This window comes from Agelaius phoeniceus, chromosome 13 (assembly GCF_051311805.1).
Source record: "Agelaius phoeniceus isolate bAgePho1 chromosome 13, bAgePho1.hap1, whole genome shotgun sequence".
Taxonomy (NCBI): domain Eukaryota; kingdom Metazoa; phylum Chordata; class Aves; order Passeriformes; family Icteridae; genus Agelaius; species Agelaius phoeniceus.
In genome coordinates, this window is record NC_135277.1 from 1,880,144 (window position 1) to 1,905,130 (window position 24,987).

The window sequence follows — 24,987 nt, forward strand, 5'->3', positions numbered from 1 at the left end:
GAGAAGGAAATAAGTCTGATGTTTCATGGGCTGCATTATTTGCTGTTGAAATCCTAATGACTGCCCACGCTCTACACCTACATTCTACCTAATGAATTGGGTTTAAATTTCAGAAAGCTCCAGCAACAAATTGGACGATCGTATTTGCTTCTGGCTCTCCACCACAGAGGAGTTTTTTAGTAGAAGAGAACAGAAAAATGACAATAAATTAAAAAAAAAGGTTTCAAATGTAACACTTCATTTATCTTCCCCACATTTCACAGCAGTATTTTTAAAATAAGCATCTTTTTTGATAAAATATTTTTTCTAACAGGTAACTACTCAAACAGCATAAGCAGGATTGATATCCCTGGCTTTTGATATTCACAGTTAAATATGCTGCTCAAGGCTCAGGAATTTTTGCTTTATCAAATAAAACACTGAATTAATGCTCCATATGAAACAGTGGCTGAATCAACTCATGTTTTACAATTGCCTTAACCCAACCTTCTGCTTTCTTCTCTCCCACATCCACAAGATCCCATTGCTTCCCTCCCATCAACTCCTGCTTTTTGGTGGCCACAGGAAAGAACAAATTCCTGCTGACTTTCTCACAAATGCCAATTCCCAGGAGCTGCTGTGACTCCATGAACACAGTTCTCCTGTGAACCCAACTGAGGGTTGCCGGGCTCTCCAAATATCTGCAATTTCAAGGCAGATAAATGTAATGTAAACTCAAATTTTGCAACTTTATTGCTGTGTATTATTCCATGCCAAGTTGTGCTTTACGTAGAAAGCAAACATAATTGAATTTATTTTCTGAATAAAGCAAACTAAAGTTTACAGTTCTGCCTGGCCTCGAGTTTGTTTACAAACACAGGAGCAGACTGGCCTTATTACAATGGGGATGGCAGAAAAAAAACTTCTTCAAGCTGAACTTGAGCCAAGAGTGCTCTCAGCAAGTGAGGGCTTCATCTGAGGGTGGCCTTGGCCTCTTGGGCCTGATGAAGAGATAGGGATTTAATAACAGGTTATCTATGAGGAGATAGATACAACTCCCTCGCTTGGAGAGAAATTACAGTGATGACAGAGCCAAACTTCTTGTTTGAGACAGTTGCTGGAACAAGGGGCAACATCAAAAACTGTGCCTTGGCAGGCTCAGATCGGAGATTAGCAAAAAGGTTTTTCAGCAGAAAGGTGGTGCAGCCCCCAGACAGGTGCCCAGAGAGCCACAGGATGGTGATTCTTGGAGATCTTTCATGCTGAACACATGCCTTGTGACACTTTTGATAAAGTGTGTTGCAAAAAATCTTCTTGACTAGGTATTGGAGGAACCACGGATCTTTGGCACTTCTCAAAAGCACCTGTCCCTCTTGTCTTAATAAACAAACACCTTCAAAAGCTTTATCATAAAATGCCTGATGACTTCTGCTCCATGCCCTGGATCCCCACAATACCAGACCATCTGGGGCTTCTGTGCCCATGCAAACCCTTGCTCTGATGGAATATTCTGATGGAATATTCCCTATACACACAGACTTGGGAGTAACAGTGCAGGATCTGTCCAGGCAAGTTGTGTCACAAGAGCAAACTCCAGATATTTGAAAAGATTATCAGTCAACTACAGTTCTTTCCACTGTAGAAACAGTTACTCAGTTAAGATAAACAAAGAAATTCCCATGCACTGAAAAGGAAAACCTATTAACTGATTAAACATGTGAATCAGTTGATAAACTGGTTATCAAAGTTCTGAAAACATTTTTAACAATGACCCTTCCTGCCATGTTTAACAATGACCCATAAAAGCTAGAATAATTCAGCCCTTTACAGGAAACCAGCTGGAGAGAAAACAGAAAGTATTTCTGATCTAAGAAGCTGCAGCTATGCCATATGAGCTGACAAATTTAGACACTAATTATGAGTAAAGTAGCTATAAACATTTAAAATGCCAATTAAAAACTTTGCACAAAGTTTTTTCAAAGGCTTCTAACTCTTTTCAGCACACAGAAAAAATTGGATGGATGTTTGTAACTCGTTCCTCATTTCAGGCTTTTCAGGTAACTATAAAAATACTTATTAAAAACAAAACCAAAACACCCTTAATTTTTAGGACAAGCTGGAGATCTGGAAGTGGGATAGGAATGTAAATACCTGTGCTTTTCCTACAACTGACTATGCAAATCCCACCTCAGAAAAAAAACAACCCTCCACCTCAGAAGTGTTTGCAGACACGCATCAGCAGAATTCAGCACAGACTAATAATGACATTTCACCTCATAGAGAACATCATTTTACTTCTCAGTACATTTAAAAAAACAGTAAATTGAAAAAACTGTTAGACCTGGCCCTTTGGATAGTTGAAAGATCCTTTCAGACAAGTCCAGATCCACAGAAGAGCAAAAGTCTGGGTGCCAGGTAGAGGTCCTGGCTAACCAACAACTGCTCACATGCAAAGCATGGACAGAACCTGCTCCACATCAGGTGGGGATTTACATTTTCCCAAAAATCAGAGAAATATTCAGACTTAAGGCACATTTCAGAGCGTCCTATTCCAGTGCTTGACATCTATTCCCTTTCCTCCTAACCTTTGTATCAGACATGTAAACCAAAATATCCCCAAACCCTCCTTCTGCGTGGCTTCATGGCAAGCAAACTGCCTACAGGTTTATTTTTCACCATCAGAAAAGGCAACACCACAAATCAGAGAAACCCCAGATTGCAAGAGATTTTCACCAGGGTCTTGTACACCAAGTTAGCCAAGACTTTGACAAAAAACTTCTCGATCAACTCAAAACTTTCTTAAAAAGTCACAGAAAAAAGATTCAGGCTTTCTACCAATTACTGCAGAGTATTGGAAGTAAGTTAAAACAGTCAGTATTTAAACATTTGGCTTTACAATGATCTTAAAACAATCCAGTCTTTTTAAAAAAAACATCTCCCAGCCTTCTCCTAAGCTGAAATAATAACACATACAGAATTAAATGCCAGTATTCTATTTTCATTCCAGAAACACAACATTTAAAAGCAATCAAATGAGGCATTTGTTCACAGAGGAGCATAAATAAAATGTCCAGAGGTTTTCAATTTTGAAAAGCCTGCTACCATTTCTGGGAACATCATATCTCAAAAGTGTGGCTTGCTCACTGTATAGGAAGACAGTATTTATTTGGCTGCAGCCCTGTTCTCAGTAAGCACTGACGGCTCTGCTTTTGGAAGAGGAAGAAACCAAGAATTTCAGAGTGTTATTTTGAAGTGTATTCCAAGACTAGAATGGATTTGGAACACAGCTGAGCCCCATGCCGACCCAGGATGTGGAAGGAGCATCTCTCTGTGAAGAGTTCCTCAGTTCACCAAATCTAAAAAGAGATGAATACTCCAAGGATTTGAGAGTTCCATTTCTGTAATTTGAAAAAGATGTCAAAACTGTCCACTTCATATAATTAAGGTCATGCTGCACTTCTCTGGTGTCCAGAAACAAAGCAGGAGCAGAACAGTCTGTTCTCCCCCTCCTCTCCCTCTCAGCAGTGAGAGCTGCTCCCCCTGGGAGCTGCTGCCTTGCAGAGGTTTAATTGTGTGTGAACACAAAGTCAGAACAAGTTTCCCCATAACCCCTGGCTCAGGCAGTGCCTCCTCCTCTGCCTCAGAGCTAGACTCCACGTGGACTTTGTGTAAAATGCATCTTCCCCATTGACAATAATCTGAAATATTCCCTCAAAGAAGATGAAGCAGAAAAATGTACAGCCAGGTCTGCAACCTCTCCTTTCTCCTGCTTACCCTCACCTTGGAGAAGCCACTCTGACATCAGCACTGCCATTTTGTAAAACCAAACCCTACATTTTTACAGAAACTGCTTGATTTCAAACATTACAGTTACCAGCTGCTCAGCTTGGGTACCTTGAAGAATTTTAAAGTTTTCAGGTGGTGAGAACACAGAACTTCCAAGTCACCTTTCTCCAGACAGCCCAGAACCACAGAGCCCACACTGATCACTTCCAGTGCCTCGGTTACCTATAGATACATCCCAGTTGTGTCAGCATTCAATTCAATGGCTTTTCCTATTCTACTTAGATCTTTTTGCAGTTACACCTGGCATGAAATCCTTGCTTTTCTTCTAGGGATGAAATTTGAGTTGTAAAAGCATAACAAAGTGATGTTGAGATTCATGGCACTGCTTTCAAAGAAATCTCTTTTGGAACCCATGACACAATGAAGCATCATTTTTAAAACCAGGTTTCGAGTTTTGCAGATGAAGGCAAAAGTGTAAAAGTGTCAGACAAATAACACTCAGGTTAGTGTTTTCCATGGCAGAATCCCATCCCTGCCATGGATGCTCCCTCCTGTCCCATTATGCCACTCATTTCCAGATCCAGAGGGGAGCATGATGGCAGCAGGTTGGATCAGAAATCAAAGTATTTCCTGATGTAAACTGGGACTGCAAATCCTCAGTTAGAACAAGCAAATCACCACACTAACAATGAAAGGTGACTGAGCAATCTCAGACTAGTGCAGCCCTGGCCAGGTAGGAACTGTGGAGGGAATGACAGCAAAACTTCTTCAGCTCACTATAAAATATTTAAACTCTGCACTGTTGAGGAAATCTTTCAAACTGAGTAATTCAATGACATTGCCACAGACTGATAAAACAAAGCAACTGTGCCAAATCTGCAGTTTCCCTGAAAGACCTGAGGGAGAAAAAGAGTTAACAACGACCCTGAAGGTCTTTATTTCAAAATAAACCACATGTTAAAAAAAAAGAAAAAAGGAAAGAAAAGAAAGGAAAAAAAAAATCACTGTCTGTAACATTATAGTTTTCAAAGACTGTGCAGCCAGGAATTACAGATAAGCCCTCTTAAGACCATAAAGAAAAATCTTTTGATAGTGTTCAGCGTATTGAACTGGCTCCTCGGTGTATTTGCAGCAATAAAGCTGTCAGGCAGACAGAAAAGGAGAGCTAAGTGTTTCAAGCCTGAGCCCCATGAACTCCTATTAACCTGCATTACCATGCAATTGTTGCTGTGAGCACAGTTCCCTGTGTCAAGTGCTGGTAAAGGACACAGAAAATCTCCCAGTGACAGACAAGGTGAGTGCTGCTCTGTCCCATCTCTGAGCAGACACTGCCTGGCAAGCACCACACTGAGCTCTGAATTACTCCTGGAAACTTCCTGTCTGCTGAGCAAATTTCAGCATGGGCAGAGATGTGATTGCACTTTAATAACTCCCACGTTTCCCATCCCACCAAGCCGTGTGTGGTTTGCTGGAGTCTGAGGGCTGGATGAAGCCTTCCTGCCTGATCCCACATGGGACGGCAGCAGGGCTGGGGAGGATGTGCTTCAAAGCTTGGACACACCCTGGCAAACCCAAGGTGCTGAGACAGGAGGACAGGCAGGATACAACCTCCACATTTCCATCTTCCCTTCAGTCCAGCTGCTGTGTCCAAGCTGAATGGGAGCACACCTGGAATTCCCCTGGACACAAACCCAGGCTAGGAAGCACAGACAGATTTTTGGAGCTGGCTGCAAAGCACATTCCCCATCACCTGGAACCAGTAGCTTGGAATTCTCTGCACCACTCCCTCAGGCACTGCAGAGATGCACCTTTAGGATGCACCAGAAGTGAGGCTGAGAAGAGGCACCCAGGGCTCTCTGCAGATAAATCAGAAGGGCAATCAGCAGGAAGAGCTCATCCAATCTGAAGGAAAACATTTGCACAACAAGCAGTGGCTACAAGCCAGCCCTTAATAAATTTCTGCTAGAAATGAGAAAAAGGTGCAGAAAGATTCTGGCACAGCCTTCCAACAGGATGGGAGAAACCACACAAAAAATGTTACTGTGGTTTAAAATGGTTGTTTATAAATTCACAGAGCAGATGAGAGGCTGTAGTGACCTGTGACTGCAGGGACTGGATTTTCTCAGTTCTTACCTTGGATTTGTGCTTCATGTTCTCCTAAATTCCCCTCCTTTCCAGCCAGGGTGACATCTTTGCATTTGATTAATGCTTATGAGCTCCAAGGGTATCACTAAAAAGATGATGTGGGAGTATTCTGAGGGCAAGATATAAGTTGCAGAGATAGATGTGCTTTTACTGGGCTGATGGTTTGTTGTGGGCATTGCTGGTGCAGGTGAGGAGGTTGCTGTGTCCTTTGGGCTGCTCATCGAGGCCTCTGCCCTTTTCTCAAGCCCTACCGGCCTCATTTACAAGATTACAGAAGCCCTGAATTGATACCAGGGGTCCAATGGGAGAAGGAAGGGTGCAGGGGCTGCCAGAACAGGGGCAGTTTGCTGGGGTAACACACTGGTGATAACACCCCTGCACTGCCCTACTGAAATATTTTCTGGAATTTCTTCTGTGAGTCCTGCTGTGCATCCTTGAAGATGTTTCTCCTGGGCAGGTCTCTCTGATTAAACTGCAGTGTCTGGAAGTGAAGGGCAGCACAGCAGCACACACTGAACAGGTAATTACGAAGCCGACTCTGTAGATTTCATAAAAGCACAGAGGAAGTTTAAGGTCCATTTACTCCCCTGGGTTTCATTCCAGGCATTGCAATGTGCCTCCCTCACCTGTCAGCATCTTGCTTTAGCAGATGTAGCCCGGGGGGATTGCAGAGCCTGCATCCTCAGCCCAGGCTGAAGTGGCTGCTGCTGACAGACAGAGATGAACCTCAGCTCACAGGCAAGGAGCACAGAGCTCAGCTTTGCCAAATTACTTCAGAAAAGCCCTGGTTGAAAGGGATCTTCATTGTAAAATGCTGAAAGACACAAACACACGTAGAAACCCTGAAACCACTGAAGTGCACAGGCAGAAGGCAGGAAGCAGCCTGGGTTTTCTGACTCTCATGGACCTGCTCGTGTTCAGCCACATCGGATTAATGCATTCCAGAGAAAATGCCCTTCACACACAATCCTACCCAAGGCCAGCCTGATTTCCACTGTAGTTAAAGGGCTGCAGAGCCCTTTAGAGCTGGGGGAAGTTTAGATTTGCTGAAATCCATGCCAGCAGGATCCTTGGAATTCCATCGAAACACTTTTGCTCTCCCATTTTTCTCCTGTCTAAGCACGACTGCTGAACAGAGATTCACTCTTCAGGCTTGTTGTAACTCAGGCTGTCTAAAGATCTCCCATTTCCTGCTCCATACCATCCTCATCATGGGACACTTCTCCTGGAGGTGCCCTGGGGATGTGGCTAACAGAAAAGAAATAAAACACACACAAAATAAAATCTGCCCAGCCCAGCTCCAGCAAGGACAGCAGGGCTCTCCTCGGGGCACCGGCAGGCTGGGGGCCGTGGCATCTCCCTGCTCTCCCAGTAGCCACAGCAACCACCAAACATTTTGTAAGAGATTCACACTCCTGCCTCTGTCAGTCGAGTGCAGAGCCAGGAGCCTTTCCCACAGTGATCCCAGCATCCCTGCTGAGTGAGAGCTGCAGGAGCCTGGCTGTGCACACAGGGCACAGACCACGAGGAGTGATGCACACCCAACTGCTTTCACCTTCATTCCCAAGACATGTTTCAGCCTGACTGACCTACTTCTTCAAACCCTCTGAGAAAAAGGACAGAACAGGGCTCCTTCCACGCAGCAGCCACTGGAATTCACCATCCAACAGTTCTCTTTTGTAATGCAAGAGCTGTAACCACCGACAGCAACCACGATTTAGGATACACAGCATTCACCAACCATTTCATTGAATTGAATGTGTATGAGCAGCAAAAGGAAACATCAACAAATTCCAGATGCAGAATGTAATTATGTTTGGATGGCAGAATGTTTCATATTGTTTTCTATAGGAAAAAAAAAAAAAAGTCATCATTAAAGCAGTGGAATTTCAGTAAACTATTTTTTGGGTTACAGCCCAGAATAGTTCCACTTGGCAGTTCAGAGGCTTGGGTAAAATATTCCAAGGTTCATAAATCCTTGACTTTAATTTGTAGATATAGGTTACAGCTTTAGTATCACTGCAAGGGGGTAAATCATGCTCCCACCTCAGCAGCTGCCAAAGGGCACCAGACCAAGCCTTTGGCTCGATTGGGCAGCATTTGGGAAAACCACACATCAATGTCTGTCCTGTTCCCATGGCACTCAGATCCTCTGTGCTCCCAGGAGGCTCCTTGGCTCTGCAGCACCTGCTTTTAACTCACACCTTGGATGGTGGTGTCCTGTGAGGGAAAACGATACCTGGAGGTGGGCTGGACACGGACAAGGTGATTCCTCTCTCACATCAGCTTCTATCAAGTGTCTCTGTCCTGCAGGCAGTTTGGAACTGGGAGGGATTAATTTGTAAACCCAAAAATCCAGCAGCATTCCACAGCCAATAAATAATTGCATTTACCTTGCATTCTCTGAAACAGGTTAAAGAGTTCCAGCAGTATTGGTTTCTTCAAAACATTCAAAGTGACACGTGTGGTAACCTGGCTCTCACACAGAGCCAAATGTCTGCAGAAAGGGAGTCCCTTATAATCTGGCCAGACTTCTTTGTTCTTTCCATTCCTGCTCACCCACAGCAGCTCTGCAAATACAGTCTGAGGCTGAGCCAGACTCCTCCAAGCCACCAGTCCTGCCATTGTCCCAAAGAGCACCAGGAACTTGGGTGGCTCACCCAGGGACTCTGTCTCCTTGCTGCTTGTTTTCCCTGGCAGCCTCCTATTAAACTTCAGCAACATGTCCACACAGCAAACATCCAATAACCAGGTCACCATCTATCCAGAAATTAGAGAGCAGCTCCACTTCCACTGCTGAGCCAAACCCCAAAATGAAGTGCTGGCCCAGATTAAAAATTCTCCCAGAAAGGGAGAAAATTGTGGCCCTGTGTCTTGGAGTCTTGCTGTGGCTCTTTTTTGGAGGATTTGGAGGCTTGTACTGGGCTGTGCCAGACAGTAAATCTTCAGTGGAGACAATCCTGCTTCACTAGAGAGATCTCCTCTCCTGAAAGCAAACCCCAGTTGTCCTGCATCCCAGCCCTGCCTCCCAGGCCAAATGCATCTTCTCCAATAAATGTCCCAAAAGAAGTTGAAAAATAAGTAAAGACATTTCCCATAAATCCAGATTTATATATAATATATATTAAACTGCAGATGGCAGAGGAATGTGAAATGCTTTGCTAATGGAAGAATTCAAGAAAAAGCCAGAGTTTTAACATACAAAGAATGCAAATATCCAGCAAAGTGTGCAGATCCATGGCCTGAGGAGTGGACAACCCAGCTGGGTGTGCAAAGAACGTGTAGAAACCCAAGAGCTGTTTGTACTTTTATGTTACTGAGTCCCTCAGTGACTATAATGTCTCACTCTTTGGGTTCTCCCAGACCCAGATTCTCCAACACATTCAAATCTGGGAGGCTTGGGACTCATCTCAATGATGCACAGCACTGCTGGTCATAAACCAGGCACTGAAACTGTGCTTTTCAAAATGACAGCTCTGGCTCCAAAGCCCGTGTTTGGAACAGGAAAAGAGATGGATACAAACAGGCAGGAGAAGGCAAGGGAATGCTGCCAGCTGAGGAGGATGGGCAATATTGGCAACTGAACTTCATAAACCACAGCCAACCAAGTCCACAAGCCAACAGGAGCTGAGCCAGGGACCTCTGAGATCACCCAGAGCACCATCCTGAGAAGGTGGCTCAGCTTCAGCCATCCTGATGATATTCCCAGAATTCCAGACTGCTTTGGGTTGGAAGGGACCGTACAGACCACGCCACCCCTCACCCTGCCACGGGCAGGGACATCTTCCATCATCCCAGGGTGCTCCAAGCCCTGTCCCACCTGGTCCTGGACATTCCCAGGGATGGGACAGCCACAGCTTCCCTGGATATTCAACAACCACAAGGAGTCAAGCAAAAATTGCACAGGACACAACGAGGGAGGTTTGAGTGACTGTGCCTGCAAATCCAGGCAGGCATTTGCACAAGCAAAGGTCAAAACCAGGACACAAAGCATTGGAAAAGGGTTTTGCATCTCAGCTCACATCCGGCCTACAACAATTTCTTTTTTGTATCTTATTTACATCTTCATCTGAACAGAAACACAGTAAATGAGGTGAAGTTAAAATGGTAAACAAGAATTTCAGCTTTAAGCTTTGGTTTAGATGATCTGCTTTCTGATAGGGCCGATGTGAATTGTGCCCCTCAGTTATTTCTGGAGGCAGAGTTTATAAACAGGTAATGTACAACAATGTTTCTTAATCCCCCCACCCACTTAATAAAGTGAAGGATCACCTAAATTTAAAACAATATATTTAAAACACCAAGAACCATTTCCTGGAGTATTGCCTAGTTTGTTTTAATTTTTTTAAAGAAAAAAAAAGAGAAGTCCAAGCTGTGAATGTTTGTTTATTGCTCTTATGTTTCAATTGTACTTATTTCTGTGCTCGTACAAGTGGAAGCACATAACTTTTATTTTTACAACAGCCTTTTTAAAAAAGGAAGTCACTTCTGCTCCCAATTGTGTGTGTTTTCAACTGAGGACCATAAGATATGAGAAAGTGGACCACAGAATGATAACAAAGATTAGTTCTAAAGGTTTTTCTGATATAGCCTAATGAGTAACTTGCAATTATGTTTAGATATGCTTGATTATGGGAAGCACATGATGCCCATTCCAATTTTTAAAAAAATTTCAGACTTCCCTAAATTCTTAGATTCCGTAATCTAAATGTCTGGAGAGTTTAGAGTCTACCTCCCACAGCTTCCCCAGGGATATTTCCTAAAGCACTGAGAATGGAAAGATAAGCATTCCTCAGTGCTCACACTGCTGCATTGTTTCATTTCCCCCCAATTTTCAAAGAAATCTATATGATAATGGCAGTGCTGGTCTCTCATCTGGGAGAACCCTTGTTCCCATGGACATGGATGGCAAAGCAAGCAAGGAAATGATTCCTGGGGTGTCTGTGCACAATCCTCGTGGGTCCCTTTCAGCTCAGGACATTCCATGTAAAACACCCAAACCACACCACTCCCAAACTGTGTTCAGGATGCAACCCTAATATGATTTTTATATTTTTTGAAAATCATAAAAATATGATTTTCAAAGTATTTACAGTTTGCTGCCTAAAATGGAACCCCAAAAATCAAAGTGAGTTTCTGCCATACCTTCACCTAAGACCGAAATTGTTTTTTAAAGGTTTTTCTTTAGGATTTAAAGGTAACAGATGCAAAACTGCGCTATGGAATAAGGAAGAGAGCAGCAGGGATTGTCTCTCCCTTATGATTCCTTCAGCAGATGTTCCTTCCCTGGCATGGAGGACTCTGTGCTAAGCTCCATGAAGACCCTCCTTCCTTTAAAAGCTGTCGAAAAGCAGCTGTGGTTGGGCCACCTCTGCCATGAGATTGACCCCTGCCCTGCCTGCTCAATCCAGGCTCCGTTCCCCAGGGACATGGGGAGCAGGGTTGAGTTTCCCGGCTGCCATTCCAAAGCAAAAGCCAGAAATCCAAGAGTCTTTGCTCAATAAATAAAATTCCAGCACTATTCAGGACTCTGGTGGCTCAGTTTACAGGGAGAGTTGACAGTTTTCTTCTTGCTCGGGCTCGAGTGAGTTACGGCGATGAAGGAAGACCCAAGAATGTTGATTAATAGATATTGGAATCTCCAAAAAGGAGGCTCAAAACCCATGGCTGGAAAAGCACAGGGGCAGGGCAAAGAGGCAACCAGAGCTGCAGCAACGTGGGGTAGCAGTGACACTCTGGCCAGATCAAGTAACACTTTGTTCTTTGCAAATCCAGGAACGACTCATGGTAGAAAAATTCTAAATATCAGCACTTCCAACTGCACTGAGACAACTTCCAACTTCGTGAGCTGCCAGGCACATGCCAAATTTGAGGCACTGACCAGAAGCAAGATGGAAATTAGCTATTGTTCCATATTTTTTCTCTCAAACCCATTAGCAGAAGCACTAGTTAGGCTTCTCATGGGTTTGGCCCCAGAGTCGCAGGGCTCAGGAAGCTGCTGGAGCCCTGGGGACAGTGGTGAAAGTCTGGTTTGACCCAACTGGGGAGACCATGAGCTGTAACCATGGGAGGTTTGAGAATGGACAAACAGCTGTCAAGAGTGCTGTTGGTGTAGGTGACCATGGCAAGGCACTGGGAGATCTTCTGAGGAACTCCCCCATCTTCTCTTCCAATTCCTCAGCACTTTCACATCACCAGCCCTCTAGTGAAGCATTGGAACAAACTGCCCAGGGATGTGGTGGATGTGGCACTTGAGGACCTGGTTCAGTGCTGGTCTTGGGGGTGGTGTAGGGTGACAGTTGTACCCAAAGATCTTAAAGGTCTTCTCCAACCTTAATGATTCTGGGATTAATTTGATTGTTATTCCTACATAACTAATTTCACAACAACAAATTTACATCCAACATCCACAACTTCACTGATTACTGACACACTAGCTAATAAATCTTCTAAAATCCAGGTCTCTGAGCTGACACTGGCAGTGAAGGAGGAGCAGGACACATCTAACCCTGTCAGGAATCAGCTGTCAGCCTCAGGCAGCCCAGCAGAGCATCCAGCTCTCAGCGAGCACAGCTCACTCTGCAGAACCTCAGACACGAGTATGAGGAGCAGTTTTACAAATTCCAGACAAACTGCTCGTTCTGGCATCATGACAATGCAATAAACACACATTTCAAAGCCACTTTTGTCAGGTTCCTCTATTGTTCACTGGACAGCTGCCAGGAGGACTGAAAATGTTACCCAGGGGTGAGCTCTCTGAAAGCATTGGAGCTGGGGCTGAACTGTGCTGATGGATCTTACAGAATCTCAGTCAGGAGCATGCTGGATATTCTGAATTCCATGTTATATTTATGGAAAACACGGTGATACTTTTTAAAAATGTTACTAAATAAAGCAAAACACAATTAATGCTCCAAAACTGTGATAGGCGATTTCTCAAATGGGGGGAAAAAAAGGAACCAGAACTAAACCAAACCCCAAGGAAGAAGCAACCATCAGCCAGCTGTTAAATGAAACCTGTTCTTTCTTTCAGATTAGCTACTGTCTAGTGGTCCATAATTAATATTGATTTGAAGGCAGCCTGCCCAAGGGATCCAGAACAAGTGAGTGCAGCACATGCTGACAAATGAAATATCATAATGGTCACTTTGCAGCACGCCTTGAATGAGTATCTATCAGTAGGAGGGGGTTTTCCCCTCTCAGACTTCCAAAAGGCAACATTCTAATTTGACCAGATTTCAGACACTGGAAAATGGAACTGATATTTGAGGAAACTGCAAAGTACTGCTCTATTTTTTCAGCTACTTTAATCAGTTTTTCATGTCAGGCCCAGACTGTGTGTCTCGAGGTAGGAATTCCTCAGAGAAAGTCCAGGGGCTGAAGGATGGCATTAAAACTTGCACTCCTGGGTGGGTTTTGTGTGAGTGCTCCATGAGCAGGGACCTCCCCTCCCTGGGACCTTCCCCAGGGGAAGGAGGGCCAGAGGTCAGGCTCTAACCCAGGCTTTTAGCAACCTGAATTTCATTCCTTGGCCTGCCACAGACTTTCTATGAAATGGGGGCAATTCTCTCTCTTTTTGGGGTTTACTTTCACACCTGTAACAGGATCACCTCATGGAGGCACAGAAAGGATAAAACCCAAAGAGTTGAGAAAATTTAGGCCTCTGATCAAAGTGTGATTGCCCAAAGGTTTAGAAGACCATGACCTTCTGCAGCCAACATTGCCTGACACACAGAGAAATGCAGTGGAGAGACCAAAATTCAACACACTGAGGGGGTTTCAGGCAGTGTTTTGATTCATAAATGCAAACAGCAATCTCCTCAAAGATAAAACATGAGAGGGGGAAAGGGTTTTGAAGTGTTCTCCCCCAGAGCCACACCAAGGGGCCTCTGGTGGGAAAAAGCAGAGTCCTCCTTGCTGCCTTCTGTCCCTCTCCAAGGGGAGGGTTCAGGGAAAGGGTAGGAACGTGCTTGGGTTGAGAGCAGCCTCAAGTGACAATTAAAAGGATAAACCAAAAATTGCTTGCACAAGGAAAGCAGCTGCTGTGTGAGAGACCTCTTTACACTCTGCACTGGGCTTTCTTTCATCTCTCTAATGACTCGTGCAAGAACCAGAGCTCAGTGCAATTCCTCCCCACAGCAGAATATCAACTCCTGACGTGCAGCTACTCTGAGGATGCAAGACACAGTAAACATTACATAATTCAGTAAAAGCTGTGCTCATGACCAGGACAGGAGCTGGAAAGATTTCCTATGTTTCCATAAAACATCCCATTTCCCTCTATACAATCCTATCTCAGGAAACAAACACAACAAAACAAAATCTATTAATTCTAGGTTCTAAAGAAGGAAATGACAAGTTATATTAAGAAAAAATAGTGTGGCACTTTAAAAGAGAAACCAAGATGTTCCCAGTTACTAAAAGCAGACTTGTGTGTCCCCTTTGGTATTGAAGCCAAACTGAAACAATTTTAGAATTACTCCTTTTTCTTCAATTTATTTTTAAACAAGCATGCTGGATGATAGATAAAACTTAACTAAAAAAATAATGACTCATCCCAGAAATCATTAATATATTTCAGTAAGATTATTTAAACTCCTTAAACTGTTTGTTTCCAAGTCCAAAACAGTTAAAGTTCACTGTGTAAATACTGGGCTTCTGAGCATCCTGCTGAACTCAACAGCACAGAAAACCTTCAGCATCATTAGAAATAACACATTGTTTGCATTTTTCATAAAGACATCAAGTGTATTTCATCCCCTGAAACACGATCTCCCCATGGGAGTTATGGATGAGCAAAACCAGGACAAGTGGAAGTTTAATTTTTTTTAAATGCCAAGAAGCCAATGGGTTAAGCTCTCAATTTATCTTTGTTTCTCCAAAGATACAACACTCTCACAGAGACATTAAGAGCAAGACCACACCTGTGTTTCTTTAGCGGTGGCCTGCTGAAAATATTTGTCAGGCATTGTGTCAGGAGCCAGAGCACATTCCTTCACTTTATGATTAACCTTTGGAGAGATTACGTTGGGAAAAGGCTCAAAGTGACATTCAGAGTGAATTAACGGCACTCAGGCTCAAGGCTCTGCCCTTGAAGCTGCCGGTGTGTTTCAAACAAAGCCTGAGCCAGACGTGGGCTGAGTGTCCAGAGGAAACAGAGCCCACAGTCAAGTGCTGAAAAGCAGCCAGGGACGTTGTGATATTTGGGCAGTGGCAAATTCAATACTCCATAGAAAAAAAAAAAAAAGAAAAAAGACAGATGAGAGAAAACTGACCCTTCTAATCAGATCTGGTCACAGGGATGAGCAGAGCAGCTTCAGCGGAGTCAAACCTGACCAGAACCGGGGCTCAGGATGTGAGCAGATCCCTCAGGCCACATCCCACAGCACCCCAAACATCTGTGACAGGTTCTGCCATCTCTGCTGGGCTTGGCACTGCTCCGAGCCCTTCCTCCTGACAGGGTTTGCTCCCTGGATCTGTGTCAGCTGGGGCAGCTCCAGCCTTGTTTCATTGAGAGTTTATCTCGAGACTAAAGCAAAAGTCAGAGGCTGCCTGAGTCTGGGCACTCGGCCAAATCTCCAAAGACAAAGAACTTTGTCCAGCACAATGCTAATAAATGATTACACCCTCCTTCTACAAAACATTAATTCACTTGACTTGGGGCACAGGATCCCTTCTCCAAGTGTACAGTAGGGGTTTTAAAAAAAACAAACCCATGGCAAAGCAACAGCAACAAGCCTTGACCAGATTTTCCTGCTGTACATTGCCCAGACTCCCCTGTCCCACAGCAGCGATTCCAGGCAGAAATGGAGTGGCAGGAGCAGTACAGGAGTGAATGTGACCCGGGTGTTTCAGAGGTGCCAGGAGCACAGGGCAGAGCTCGGTGTGTTCCCCAATCCTGGTGTATCCATGTCACCGCAGGAGAAGGGGATCCCTCACTCAACACCCAGCTCCCACCGCTGTGCTCAGGCACTGCCTGGGACTCTCCTGTCCCAGCGCTCTGCCTCGGGCCTCTGCCCACGCCACGTGTTTGTCCCTCCAAGCCTGGATGCGGAATAACTCCAGGACAGCCAGGCCAGCTCTCGGTGCGGGGTGACAGGGCTGGAACCAGCGGCCTTCCAGAGCTCTGGAGGAGAACATTCCGTGTTGTTGAGCACCATCTGCTGGTACCTTGGCCACGGACACACGTGCGGCCACCTCCACCTGAGGCTCCTCTTCCAAGGAGCTCCCTTATCCCACCAACTGCTCATCTTGCTGTCTTCCCTTTCAATATTTTGTTATTCTTACAGCAGTGCTGCAATGCCAGAGCCTGACGTGGTTTTTCACAGTGGCTGGGGTTGGTGAAAGTGTTTCTGCATTGGTCAATACCTGTCTGAACCCACCTTCACCTTTACTTGGAATTTATTCCATCAGCTACAATCCATCACTTGAGAATGAACACTTAGCAGCCTAATCTCACACAAAAAACAGATGATGCCCCTCCTGAGAACTAGGACTGCCCTAAAATCTCCTGGCAAAGGACTGCAGGACAACCAGAGGATGTATGGTTTCATCTCCATCCCTCTGTAGAATTCCTGCTGCTTCCTCATGAAAGGCATGAAGAGGACAAGGGAAATCATGCAGCTCCCTACAGTAAATTTTCAAAACTACTTTGATATAAGCTTTTTTCATGTGATTGAGAATAATTCCTGGTCTTTAATTATTAAAAGACCTGTGACAAGGATTGGCTTGAGTGCTCCAGCCTCTGCAGAATCTCAGTCCCTCCCAAAGCGCTCCCACTTTCCAAACTGCTCCACAGCAGTTTGCTGCTGCCCTTGGAATGCAGAGAGCTGGCAGCTACATCCATGCATTTATCAGGAGCCTGTGAGCTCCAGATGGGAGCACAGAATTAATCCCTGCATGTTCCTAAAGCATCTGATATTCAGGAACATCTGGGATTTCCGCAGTGTCCCACAGTGCAGACCCTTCCTACCACCAAAGCATTAAACTCAGCTTTCCCAGGTGGAAGAGAAGTATCCAGGACACTGGGTCTGTCCCCAAAATCCAGGGATGAGCCTGGAAGCTCTGGGGTTTGGGAGAGTTGTGGGGTTTTGGTTAATCGGGACTTGATACCAAGTAAATAATGGAGTTTACAGACATTCTTTCCTTGTTAAGGGACTTCTCAGTACTTGGACTTTGAGGTTGTTTCTGTCAACATCAAGGATTTCTGGTTTTTTTTTCTTTTTTTTTAATAAATTCCAAAAATCCTTGAAAAACACTAAGACAAAGGCATGACTCATATTCAGAATTTCCTGTTGATTTTTTTTTAATGACCAGGATGTCATTGGACATCTTGTCCTAAAATAAACTGATTACAATGGTTGTAAGAGACATGAGATATAGAAAGTTTAAAGCAGCAATTCTGCCTTATGTGCCCCTCTCTCCAGCAGTGCTGTGAGTGAAGCCTCCAGGGCAATTTCTGGGACTTTTGCAGGTACAACATTCCCAGCAATGGGTTTTAGAGGTCCAGTTCTCACCCAAGACTGACAAAGCTCTTCCTGTAAACTGAGACTCAGCAGAAACAAACCCCAAAGCCATCTCCAAAATCAGAACTGCACTTCCAGGTCTGTCCTCCTGTGGGATACCAACAAGCTGGGAGGCTGATAGGGACACCAAGGGCTGGTAAGTTCCTCTTGCCCTGGACCAGGCACTCTGGCAATGGGGAGGAATGGCCAGTCTGGATCACTTTTCCCCACACTCCAGGGCACAGCCAGCTCTGCCACCCAGCACCACATCCCTGTCTCCACGAGCATCATGAGCTGCTTTCTCTCCTGGGCTGCCAGTGGCAGGGAGATGAAGATAAATGGGAAGGAAGCACACTAGGAAAACATTAAACAGAGAGGAAGTGGTTTGGGATGGCACTTGGAAGTGGCCCAGGAGCACAAGGCTGGCCTGGCTCCTGCTGGAGCCCTGTGGAAGTTGATCACGTTCCTTACAGGGATATTAACCAGAAAAGGCAATTTTGGGGTTTTTCTCAGGCTCTCACATTCATCCAAAGCATTGCTCTCTTGGAAAAGCATTCTATATGTTCATTAGATGTGGGGGATTTCTGCTGACCAGAAAGCCTGAGTTGGAATGCCACATGCTCCATAAACCCAGCCAGATAATGCTGATGAGCTGTGAGTTATTTCATTAGCATCATGCAGCTCTAAAGGGGGAGAGGCCACGTTAAACTCCACAAAACTTTCTGAATCCTGTGGAGGAGGGGTGGTGGGGAGAGAAGGAGACTCTCATAACCCAAATAGCACATTATGAAACTCTGTTTGGGTCAGGCTGACAGAGTTTGCTGGTGAGCAAAGCTTTCACACACGCAGATTTTGCAACTGCAGAGGAAAGCCTTGGTACAAATTACAGAAGGTTAAAAGGCAAGAGAGCCTGTTCCTTGATCCATTCTGAAGTGAGGCTGATCCCAGAGCGTGAATCACAGAGCCAGCTGAGCACAGGATGCTCAAAGGCAGGAGCAGGCTCTGGCTTTGCACTGCTCTTGATGTGAGAGCAGCAACAAAGAGGGGCAGGAGGTGGTGAAGCCTGGCTTGGGAGCACAGCCTGCATGACTCATTCCCCAAAAAGCATCTCAAAGTCTCACAGCTGAGGAGCAGCCAGCCAAGAGACTTCTTGCTATTCAGAAATTTAGTATACAAGGAATAAAAATTTGTTATGGAGTTACATACGGCACTACATCTGCAAATATTTTACATTTTCAAATGTTTAGAGAATTACAGAAATACTAACTCCTCCAGCCTCCTGTAAATGTTCTGAACACATTTTATAGGAGCAGCAGAGGCAGGAAAGTAGCTTTCTCCAAACCAGACAGTTGGTAGTAGTTTTGAGGAGATCCAGAGCTAAAAAATACTGCAGAATATTTAAGAACGCTCCTTTCATGGCACACACAGCATTTACTACAACAGCATTCACACCCACTTTTATTCTTACAGTTTGGAATCATTATAAAGTTTTAATTAAAATTACATCGCATATTTATGGAAAGGAGGTGGCACCACCACCCTTACACAAGCTATGATAAAGCAAATAAAAGAGAACCCTTTGGTTAATATTAGGTCCTTATTATCTCTGCATGCATTTCATGATGTAAATTACTATTGACAGTGAATGTTATATTGACAAAACCAAGGACTATGTGGAGGATTAATAATGAAACATCCAGAGCAAAGGCTTCTTTTGAAATCCTGATTTAACTCTTTCTGCTTATAAATTCCAAGCCAGCCTTTCTGGATGCAGAATTTAGTTGCTCAGTCAAGTACTGTACATACAAAATGATGGAAGAAAGAGAAAGCAAAAAGTTTGGGAACATCTTACAGGCTTAAATCTGCTCCCAGGAAATCAGTCCTGCACAGATCACACAAGTGAACCAAGAAAAATGAAATTCTGCTATAAAACAATCAATAAAGAGGAGGAAAAGTCAGTAAACTACTGACTGCAGGCTCTGCTCAGGAGGTCCCATTCCCCAGCTCTGCCTCCTACACCACCCTGTTTGTGGCACACGAGCTCCAGCTGGAGGAGGCTCAGCTTTGGGTGTCCTGGTTAAACAAAAGGCTGCAGCCCAGGACTGGCACCGCTCCAGCCGGGATCTGGCACCCTCAGCTCTGCCCTCCCCGTGCACACCCCCATTAATAAACACGGGCTGTGCCTCCAGGACAGGCAGAGAACTCCCAAGTGGTGACCTGTTGTTACTGCAGCCGAGCTGGGATGGACCCTTCCTCCTCCTCCTCCTCCTCCCTTTCACTCTCCTCACACTCCCAGCCCAGATGGCCAAACCCAGGCGCGGTTTTAGGGACTTCCACTGCTGCACTCCCATGTAAGCCAGTGTTTGTCTGTTTGCAAAGGACACAGGAACTGATACAACACATCTGCTCCCACAACACTATTTCTTTCATCTGTTGGAGTTTTGGCTTCTCGGAGAGGAAGTAATTGGCTGTTAATTATGGGGGCTGAGAACTGGTCACATCACAGAACTGTGTTTGCAAGCATGATTCATGACAGCATCATTTCTCAGCAGCTGTCAGCAGTAAAGGCTCAACACTTACAAGAAACTATTATAATATTATACCAGCAAAGGATGAAGACAAATGCTGTGCACAGCTGAGAAAGCAGCAAACAAAATATTTTTCTTAAACCTTTATTCGATAGAGAATCAACTTGAAACATGCTGTTTCTCAGGAGAGATAAACAACAATGCTGCCAGCACGGCTTCCCAGACCGTGAAACTGAAATCCAAACTCTTCAGATGTCCTCCCCAGAGCTGGATGAAAAATGAAAGACCTTTTCTCATTAATAGCTGGAAATTTTAAACTTGGTTCTTAATACTCCCCAGACTGTCTCTGTTCCTGTGTCTTTCTTGTCTTGTGCTTAAATTGTTTGCTCCTTGGGGAAGACATTTTGATTTGTTATCTTCATATAGGCCCCAGGAGATCTGGCCAAAATCCAGCCCTAAAGTATTTAAAAGCAGGAAAACAATCAACCTGCATCAGATCAGAAGTCCATATAGAACAGCTTCCTGTCTCCAGTGGCTCCCAGCAGCAAATGCTTTGGGGCAGAAAATGCAAATATCAGAGCATTGTGGACTGAACTTCTTCCTGACTGTATTTTCCCTGCTCCCTGCAGCTTAGTAAGAAACCAACAATAAGAAATACAATGGGCATTATGGCTCTGGTGCATAACAGAGAGATCTAAATACCATTTATTGCTGCTGTCTCTGTGGATCCTTCCTGAGGGAGCTTTGGCAAGCCAGGGGAAGTTTGTCCTGTCCAGTGTCACCTCATCCCTGCAGATCCCATCCCCTGAGGCAGCTCCAGAGCCTGGGAGAGGTGGGCTGTGCCCAGCCCATCGTACAGGCTGAGCAGTGATTAACTGCAATCAGTGGCAGCCCAGGTGAAACTGCTGGGCTGCAGACAGGGGTGATCAAGGAATGCCTTCCACAGGATCCCATCAGCCGTCCCTGCTAAACCCACATACAGCACACAAACACTTTTATCCCTTTAAACAAAGTTCAGTCTTGAAAAAAATTTCTTCCTAGAAACCAAACTTCAGTGCACTAGTCACTGGAAGGAAGAGTTGCACACAACCAGTTTGTCATAACCTCAGTTCTAGGCTGGGTTTCCACAGCATCAATAAAAATGAGAAAATCTACAGAAGCTGTGGAGAGCTCTTTTCTCCTCAGCAACAACCAAAAATCTCCTGTTTGCCAGAGCAACCACCACGAGGAAGAAAATGGCAAAATGGGCAGCACCTCTGCCATGGTGAAAAACAAGGTGGCCCAAAGACAGCACAGACTGAGGAACAGGGGCTTTTACAAGAAACTCCAATACTTTTGTATGGGCTTCAGACTTTTTGGTGTGGTTTCACATCCGCAGCTCCCTTCCGGATAATTGATGCTGGGGAAAAGTCTGGTTTGCAGTAGGCAGGAAAAATTAAGGCTTCATGTTGTTTGTGGGCTAAACCAAAATACCAGGACTTGTATGTAAAACACAAATGAGAAGAAAGGAAAAACAATGTTATAAAAATCCCTCAAAGGAATTTAAAGAGAGCTGACAGATAATGACATCTCCACAAAGGCCTGAGCCTTTTTCCCACTGAATTCCTGAGACTTTGGAGGAGAAACTGAACAAAATGTTTGTTTCTTAATACTCAGAAAGCTCTCAGTTCAGGACTACTTATATCAGGAAAAGGGGAGCCCTAGGAATTTGAAGATAATGATATACTGCCCTCAAAGGTCTGATTTTTCACATCAGAGAAAAGCAAGACATTGCCTTAATTTCATGAAAACTGGCTCTCCCTGGAATTAGAAACAAAATACTGCAGTTTTATTGATAGGCAAGTGACTGCCAGAGAACAAATCCTTTGTCCAAGGACCAGCAAGTGAGTATCAATAAGAATTTCTTCAGTATCTGTTGAGGTTCCACAGGGGCAGAGCTGTGGTTTCACAGTGCCATGTGATGGCTGTAGGGACAACACACAGGAATGTGAGCAGGTCTGCAGTTCAGGTTTTGTATCTTGGTAAGTATGAGCTAGAAAAACTGAAGGTGCTCTCAGCCCCAAAGAGTCAGGGTTTATGCTCTAATACCACCTGACTGAGTTTAATCCAACAGTGACCACTTCCTGATTCATTAATCTCTGTGTAGCTCTTCAGGTCAAATTACTCAACTCCAAACCCAGCCCCTCTGCACCATCCTTGAGTCTGGCCAAGCCACTGAGCACAGGCACAGAAAGAAATAAAAAAACCACCTCAGGCACCCCTGTCCTCACACCTGTTCAACACTCCCAGCCCCAAGACAAATTAACCAGGCCCTGTTGCCAATGTTAACAAAAGTTATTCAAAGAAAAACAGTCGGTAAGTCCTGAATCTAGAAGTTTGGAGGGCACCAGCCTCTGCTTCTGCAAGTTTTGCAGAGCAGACAAATAGTTCTGATGATAGTTGAGAATTTAGTCTGCAGTAAATGTGCCACAGACCATAGAGCACAGGCACCCCAAGAGTTAAAGGCAGCAATACCTGACTGATCAAAAGCTGAGTGGTGAGGCCTTTCAAAATCCACACACTTATCCTGGCTGTCTCCATAATTCCTTGGCCTTGGGGATATCCAGAGCAGGGTGCTCTACCTCAAACTTTTTCACCACAAAAAGATTTCCAAGCTACTGCTGCCCAGATAAAAGCTTGTTAGCTCTGGAATGGTTTTCAGGTGCTCCCTATAAACTACTCAGGATTCTGCCCAGACTGGCATCACCTGGGAGGGTTTGAGCCCAGCCTGCCCCTCACTGGTGAGACTCAAGCTCCAAAACACGCTGGGTGTGAGAGCTGAGCAGGGGCTGGAGCTGCCCAGCCAAGAGCACACAGCTGTGCCTGGCTGCTGCTGCTGCTCTCACAGGCTCCCTCCCTGCACTGGGACACTTGGTGGCTTTTGTTCCACAGCCACAACTGGAGCCATGCAACCTCATGGGACTGCAATCAGGGAGCCAAAAATCTGCCTGGGATTGGCCCTGTCTTACAGAGCTGGCAATGCTGGCCAAAATCCCACACCAATGCTCTGTGCCAAGGGGTTCTGATCCAGTGGGAGGGTGGGAGCTGCACCAGCCACCCCCAGGAACAGAGGGTGGCACACAGACAAACCAGCTGATTGCCCAAATCATTCCTTAGGTGCTCTCCTTGGGACACCCTGAGCTGGCTTTGCCATCCAGGATGAGGATTCAGGGGTTGCACTCGGTGTCCTGGGCAGCCCTGGAGGCACTGCCTGCCCACCCAAGGTCCATTTCCAATCCAGTTCTGGAGTAATGCTGAGGATTCACCTCAAAACCAAACACCTCAGCTGGGTACTCTTTAACCAATTCATCACAAAGAAAAACAGCATCTTTTGCAGGACTCAGAGGAAATGTGGACAGTTCCCTTCTGCACAGATTTATTGGAAAGGTTTTCATAAACACAGATGTTGGGAACGGATGGCTACTGTGTAATCATGTGCAGAAAAAGCCAAAGGACAAAATATCCCTTAATGAAGACCCACATACCATGCAATATTCCAAAACAAGGGAGGAAGAAATATGGGTGGTGTTACAAATACAGAAATTGCAAGAATGCAGATGCTAAAATTTTTTTTAAATTATTTATTCTCCCACTCTATTTGTAAGCTAAAGAGCCCAAAAAGACCTTGCTCTTTTTGGACACACAAGGCAGCTCAAGAGACTATGTGGCATTTGAGTCAGTTTTTAGAGAATTAAGCCCAGTTTAAAACAACAGCATTGAGATGGGAGATAAGTCTCACTATTTCTGATATCCTGATTTAATGCTTCCAAGGACCGCACACGCATTTTAATTGGCATTTTAATGTCACAATTTATTTGAAGAGCTTTTACTGGATTTTATAGAATCACAGAATGCCCTGGGTTGGGACTTCTTTGGGAATTTAAGATTTTAGTCTGTTTAGTTTCAGTTTTTAGAGGTATAAAATAGATTAAAAATCTTGATGAAAATATTTGAGGCAATGAACCCATTGCCCTCTGCAATTCCCAGTAGCAGCACTGATTCTGCTGTGGCCAGGAATAATCCTGCATTAGCACAGAACTGTTCACCTTTCCCAAAGAAGAGAAGAAAAAATAATTGGACACTTAAGCAAATAGAAAGTCTAAATTTCTGGCTTTTAGCAGTTATTAGTGCAAAAATATGTATTTTAATTTTTCCAGAATACCTCCATAGCATTTTTTAGGGAATTTCACTCTCCCTTCCCCTTCCTTCATTTCATTCACTAATCACAGCAAAATAATATCCAAGGAGAGAAACTTATTTTTGCCAGTCCAATATCCCTGTAATGCCAGTGAACTTTGCAGAACAACCCCAAACTCAGGCAACTTAAGAATAAATTTGTAATATTCAACAAAATAATAAATTCTGCACATGACACAGGAAATAATAATCAGATGATCTCAGCCCCAGAAGTATTTCACTGCTGTGGAAATGCCAGGTTGGAGAGTTCATGTGGAAAAGGAAAAGCCTTGTAACTTCTCCAAACATCAGTCATCACTTCCAGATACCTCTAAATACAGCCATTCATTTCACACTGCAGGATATTGTATTGAAAAGCAAGGCAGGGCCAACACAGCACCTTCCACCACTAAATATGCACTGCACAAACCTTAGCTAAGTGTGTTTTTCCTATTTGGAATAGGGTTCTTTCATTTCCAAAAAAGAGCTTCATGCTTCTTGCAGAGAAAAATATTTATAGCCACATGCAAAAAAAAAAAAAAAAAAAAAGAAAAAGAAAAAAAAAAAACTACAAAAGAGCTTGAAAAGGCAAATCCAGAGGTATTCCAAGATAGCTCCGTGTTAAATATAGAGTGACTCATCCACCTCTTTCAATGAAAATGTTCATCCCAGATAGATCAAAGGCCCGGAGTACACCAAGCCCTTTTTGCTAAACCTGGCAGGAGAGTAAAAAGGGTTTCAATCAGCAGCCACTTGGTGGGAGGTCTGGGAACAAATGAAAGCCAGAAGACGCTGGCATTTGAGAGAGACCATCCCCTACAATGCACAAT